This window comes from Myotis brandtii, unplaced genomic scaffold, assembly GCF_000412655.1.
Source record: "Myotis brandtii unplaced genomic scaffold, ASM41265v1 scaffold358, whole genome shotgun sequence".
NCBI classification, from domain to species: Eukaryota; Metazoa; Chordata; class Mammalia; order Chiroptera; family Vespertilionidae; genus Myotis; species Myotis brandtii.
The window spans coordinates 1502033-1508903 of NW_005363772.1; the positions used below are offsets into that span (position 1 = coordinate 1502033).

At 35.9% G+C, this 6871-nt stretch overlaps 1 pseudogene; it reads left to right on the forward strand.

Moving 5' to 3' along the window:
• Positions 1–4667: 4667 nt before the first annotated feature.
• Positions 4668–6295, forward strand: LOC102253512 (annotated as a pseudogene).
• Positions 6296–6871: the final 576 nt, after the last annotated feature.

Below are 6871 nucleotides of genomic sequence, written 5' to 3' on the forward strand. Positions count from 1 at the left end.
CACTATAGTAATGATTGTTGCAAGCAAGATCTGCCCATGGGTGCTACAATCAGTGGGAAAAGGTTCAAAAAGAAACAAGATATTTGCATAATCTCTTGTATTTACCCTCAAGATATTTATTAATTCAATGGGTAAAATAGTAAATTGGCAATGAAGAAATACAGCAAATATCACCTTAACCAAGTTATCAAGATTAACATAAACATAGTGTCATAAAAATAGTGTACTTCCTCATATGACGCCCTTAGAAAAACATGTCACTTCTGTGGTATTTGGTCAAAAATACATATCCTCAATCGGATCATGATAAATCAAACCCAAACCAAAATATATTCGACAAAATAACTGACCAGTAATTATCAAAGTTGTCAAGGTCATGAAAGACAAGGTCATGGTTGAAGACTTATTACCGATTGGAGGAGACTAAGGAGATACAATGCAATGTGGGATTCTGGATAGGAACTAAGAGCAGAAAAATAACACTAGTAGGAAAACTAATTTAGAAACAATATTATATAAATATTAATTTCCTGGTTTTGATCACTATACTATAATTATATAAATTGTTAACATTAGCAGAAGCTGAATAAAGGATACAAGTAAACTCTATATTATTTTATAACTTTTCCATAAGTCTAAAATCATTTCAAAATTAAATATTTTTAAAGAAAAAATCACAGACCAAAAGGAAGAGGGGATAGTGTCAGAGATTCTACAAGGAAGCTGATAAAACTCACTGTAGAACCACTAGTCTAAATGAATAGTCATCCAAATTAAATAGTTACTTTTTTTTGTTGTTTCTCATATTAGAAATCCAAAGTTTTTTCCAACCATTTTATTGGAGAACATATAGTAAATGTTTTACTTTCTTTAACTCTAAGGCTATTTACCTGTGGCCTTGCTTCATAGCAGTCTTTTAAAATATAATTAATAGCTAGTTGAGTCAAATTGGCTACCTTATAATCTAATTTTCTTATGAGACTATTCTAATCATTATTGCACATAATACTTTCAACATGTATGCCTTTAAACTGAAAGTATCAGACTCTAGGCCATGTCAACAGCTCCAATGTGCTTATTCTTACAGGACTATATGGTCACTGGTCTAAATATGAGGCCAAGATAAAGTTTAGGGCCCTGAAAATAATGTATTCAAAATATTAAACATTTTCAAATATATAAAAACTATAGGTCACTAAAAGGCTTTTCACTTAAAAATATACCTAATTCGCAGGTATATATATATATATTTTTTATTGATTTCAGAGAGGAAAGGAGAGGGAGAGAGAGATAGAAACATCAATGATGAGAGAGAATCACTGATTGGCTGTCTCCTGCACGCCCCCCACTGGGGATCAAGCCTGAAACCCAGGCATGTGCCCTTGACCAGAATTGAACCTGGGACCTTTCAGTCCGCAGGCCAACACTTTATCCACTGAACCAAACAAGCTAAGGCACAGGTATATTTTTAAGAGTAAAAATAGTTATCAATAAAATATGCAAATATAGCTACTTTAAGTAGAATTAATGTTATTACACAAAAATACAAGCATGCCACAATCTCTTTCATGGCAAACCTAATATTTAAAGCATATGTACATTATTTTCAAAATACCCATCATGTTTCCAAAATTAATGACAAATGCAAAAAGAGTAGAGAACTACATAAATAAATTGTATACAGAGACATTCAAACAGAACTTACTCTTCTTTCTTTTTGCTCACAATGGCTAATGATATGAACTCTAACTCTAATTTTCTTTCTTTTTAAAACAAAACCTGATCTTCTTTGAGTTCATATCGACCTTGATGAGTGAGTGGATTAAAAAGCCTAGCAAACTGAGCCTAGAGCTAATCCGAAAAGGTGCAATTGCAATATTTCCAACCACCGAGGCTGCTCTCACTTTTTTTTTCATGCTGCATTTAAGATAAGATGAGGTGCAAATGAGGAAAAAAAGATCAAAACTATTTCAAGTATTACCTCTCAATCCCAGGGTTTGCAAACTGTGCAGAGAAAGGAGGCAATACAGATAAGGAAAGACTAAAAACCAGAATCTTTGTAGGAGTCTTTGGGATTTAATGGCAGTACTAGGAAAATAGTTTGGAGATCTGACCACGTTGTACACTTACGCCAGAATCTGGAAAAGACAAGGAAGCCCCATTGTGGCCTGTTTGTTGTTGACTTATTTTTTAAGCTTCAGAAACAGTGGCTCAAACTGCTAACTTGGATCAGTACCTGTATAATATCACTACTGGGCTTGGAAAGGACAGCTTGCAATGTGGAAAACCTTGAGTTCTATCAGCAACAAAGAAAGAAGCCATAGAAACAAAAGAGACAGTGATGTGGAAACTTGTCAGAGGAATAGGATCAATATAGAGAACAGATGTTATGGAAATGAAAAAAAATAAGAAAAAGGTGGTGGTTTCTTGAGATGTTATTGAATTATGTAACAACTGAAAAAAATTTAGAACAGTCAGTATGTGTCATGCTTTTAGCATGGACCTTCTTTTGAATATGTCAATATTTAGCCATCAGGTAAATAAACCTAACCATAAGAACTGTGTAAACACACCCAGAGAAAAACAGGTGCTCTGGTGACAAAACCTATTCACAGCATCACACTACTGTTATACAGCTAAGTTCCTCTCCATCTGAGGCAACCAACCAGCCAAGTGGATCCAAAAGCAATTTTTTCTTTATTTTACAGGCCTTTAATACACAACTTCTCAAATACATGCCCATGAGTGAATCAATATTTATGTCAAACACTGTCCTAATAATGTATGTCATTAAGATTAAGATTTTACTGCTCCCACACCTGGAAGAGGAAGGTTTGGGGGGCTGGGGGTGTTGCATATGGTGGTGGTGGTGGTGGTGGTGGTGCAACAGCAAGCAGAGGGTAATTTCTCCAACAAATACACACTTCTATATTCATTGACATTTCCTACCTTTCCTATTTCTCAAGCCCTTTCTACAGCTCTGTCCGGTACAGCTGAAGCACACATTTACTGCATTTTGTTCTAAGCATTTCATGCATATGTACTAATTTAATTCTTAAAAAACTACAATGAGGTTAAATTACTAGAGATGATGAGATTGAGATATGGGAGTCATCCAAGGTAAATAATGGTCAAGCTGGAATTGAGTTTAGGGGTGTTGGTGCCACATCTGATATTCTTCAATCTCTACTATCTCTTTAGTAGATTGGGGAATTTCTACATGTTATCTTTTGGAATGAGTGAATGGTACCAACACATGACTCACTTCACTCAACATGCCTTTAAAGCACTAACCGCCCTTCCCACTTCTTTGTCATAAAAAAACCCCATTGCAGTCCCTAGACCTGTGGGCTCCGAGCCTTTGACTCACTGCCACTTCAGGTTGGGCGAGTCCCTGCCTCTTCGGTTCCACTTCCGGAAGACAGAACTCCCCATTGCTATCTCCTTACATGCCTGAGCTAGTGTGATATTTTTCTTACCCCATCTGTTGAGTTCCTATGGATAATTAAAGAAATAAGACTTACATAAGAAAATAAAGAGCTAGTTATTATTCATTGGAAAGCTCAGAACTAGTTTTTTAAAAAGTCGGACTGTTAATTGAAGTAGTTTAATTACTTCAAAGCAGCAAACACATAAAATATATTGTCTAAATGTGTATGTCATATTTCATGTGCAAATGATAGAAGGTAAAATGTGTGTCTGTTGGGATAGGACTCTTATAGTATATACTTCTGACTCACACCGTAAGTGGAAGTTATGAGAAATCGGAATATGTCTTACTATGTGTATGAGGTTGGCTTACTGATCGAGTTTCAGGTCAGGCAGATGTTTCCAAAATTTCACATGAGTAGAAACCTGTTTTATTCCATTTCTGGGCACAAACATTAAGGGCCCTATTTTAAGGAATGGACACCTTTGAGAATCTGATAAAGTCTATGATTTCTTCACACACACATGCACACACACATACACACACAATACATAGACCTAAAATTGTATACAAAATTTCATGGAAGCCATAAGGCCCTGAAAGTCATCCATGGACTGGTTAAAGGACCCCTATTCAAGGCATAAACAGCACAAAAAAGCTTACACATCGAAAGGATAGCATTTACAAAGTTCATTTGTATATCATGGCTTTTAAATTTAACATGGACCACACTCTTCATAGATATAATTTTTATTAATAATGATTTCATCAGGACAATCCCCCAAATCTAGCTTTAATAATACCTTTTAGACCACAACCATTTATAGTTTATTCATATAGAAGACTTACTCTGTCTTCCACTTGGGGCCAAAAGTCCAGCCCACCCAGAGAAACACTGGCATTGCCCTAGTGTGTGTCTTTCAGATCTTTTATATGCAAGCAGAGGAGCGGCGTCAGGACGCATCCTCCTCCCCCGCCTGCTGTCCACCCAGAGGGCTGTGCACCTGGCCTTTGGAGGCAGAAGACATAAGCTTAGAGCTCCGCCAATCAGTGCAGCTTCCCGAGGGTTCCTCCCAGTGTAAGTGAGCTTCCTGCAATTTTAAAAGTGTTTATGGGAATGTTGAGAATAATTTGACACCAAACATTTTTACCTTGTGAATTAACTTTCAGACTTTTCTTCATGGTATAACAATAACAACAACAACAATATGGCAATATTTCTATATGTGATTTAAACATGAATGGGTCCTTTCACATTAAAAACAATAATAAGAAGATACAAGTAACTACAGGAAAAAAAAAGCAAGATGCTAACATGCTTAAGAAATCTATCCTTGGATCCTACTGTGGCCAAATTGTTCAATCTAAGGTTAATTCATTTTAAAAATCTGTGCAAGTCAAAGATGAGAGTTCTGTAACAACAAAGAAACTTTCAATAACTACTTCTAAAGCCCCCAAACCTCAGCCTATAAGCACCAGCAGTGAGACAGTGAAAAGTCACAGAGCCTCAATATGATGACTACCACCACATTTGTGAGGACTACATCTCAGAACGAACAACTTTTGCATCCTCCTATTAGAAGTCACCACAATAATAGCCATAACACTCAGGACTACCTGAAACAAGGCATCAGTAGAACCTCTGCCAATGTTACCATTCGGAAAGGGTCTCATAAGAAAGAATCACTGCAATTAAATACAATTTTATCTAGTGTCAAAACCAGTTCTTCTCAGGAAGTAAAAAGAAATAAGACATCAATAAGCATCACATCTGAAATCACAGCCAGGCTTGCTTCATCTTCTGATATAATATCAAACTGATAGAAAAGTCCAAAGCCATTGTCCAGCGCAGACATTCTAGCACTAAAGCAAAAGCAACTACCAATAGTAGATGGGCTCACCCCAAAGAAACCCCAGAAGAGAGTAAAGCTCACCTGAATGAGTAGAGAGCTAGCAAAGGTAGAATGCCGAAAAGGCCTCCTAGCTCAGTAGTTACCCAGCCTGAACCTGAAGGACAAAATGAAAAACCAGTTGGATCCTGTCGGACTACCATGGCAGAAGATGAACAAAGATTATTTACTGAAAAGGTAAACAAGACATTTTCTGAATGCCTAACCTGATTAATGAGAGATGCCCAAAAGAAGAAATATTGGACACACTGAATGACCTGATTAAAGTTTTTCCAGATGCCAAAAAACTTGTTAAATACTGGATATGCCTTGCACATGTTGAACCATTCACAAGCTCTGTTGGAAGTATTATCTCAGTCTATGAGAAGGCCATTCTGGCAGGAGCTCAGCCTGATGAATAATTGTGACATGCAATTGTAGATATTCTAACAATGATGATTTGAGAAAAAGTGAAATTTGGAGAAAAATTTGAGGAGACTTGTGCAACCAAAGAACATATCCAAGAAGTCAACACTGAAGATATTGGTCTTAATCTAGAGTCAAGGAAACCTGAAATGAAAAATAAACATCATAGAAATGTGGTATTTCAAGATTTTGAAAAAGAGCAAGTTGATAAAACAAAAGATTCAAACAACCATGTTAAAAATCCCAATACAGAAGAAACTAGGGAGGGTTGCTTAATAAAATATAATGTGTCTACTACACCATACCTGCAAAGTGTTAAAAAGAAAATGCAGTTTGAGGAAATAAATTCTAAGTTTCTAACACCAATTAGAGGTTCTTGATGACTTCAAGACAAGACTTCTAAATTGGCCGATATGTTAAAAGACCATTTTCCTTGTGTCTTCATTGGACAGTTAACAGAGTGGAGAGATGAAACCAATGCTTTTATATGCCTCCCTAATGCAGCACTGTACTGATGTACTTGGAGACTGAAACAACAGAAGAGAAATAAAGCTATGATAAGAAGTGAGTTTTTTATTATTTCTGGGGTGTTTTGTTTGTTTGTTGTGGATTCATATGTCTCTGAGATCAGGAGTTGGCCAAGAACCTAAGTATTCAAGGCCTAAGTCTTCTATTAACATTCACAGAATAGCAGGAGTTGCCTTCTGGGTGTCAGAAAGCTAAATCCTACATTGTCTATCTCAACATACTAATATTTTTCTCTAGTAGGTAGGTAAATGTTGTCAACTAGTTTACTATGCTCCTTTAGTATAATTAGTAAATGTCATTCTAGTTTCGGTGGTATTTCTAAAATAACTAGTACTTAAATTGGCTTTGTAATATAAAAACTTAACTGTTAAATCATGTCCCCTGAAACATGGTAGTTATATACTGTAAACAGTTCTCTTCTTACCACACATATAAGTACCACTAATAAAACTGTTTATGCCTTTGAACTGATACTTAAACGGCATATATCCTCTACCAACTCTATGTTTTCAAATAAGTAATTAGTCATTGTAAGAGATTAGATCATTTTAAAACTGTAATGTGAATGTGGTTGAAAATCACATACATAGGCTCATTT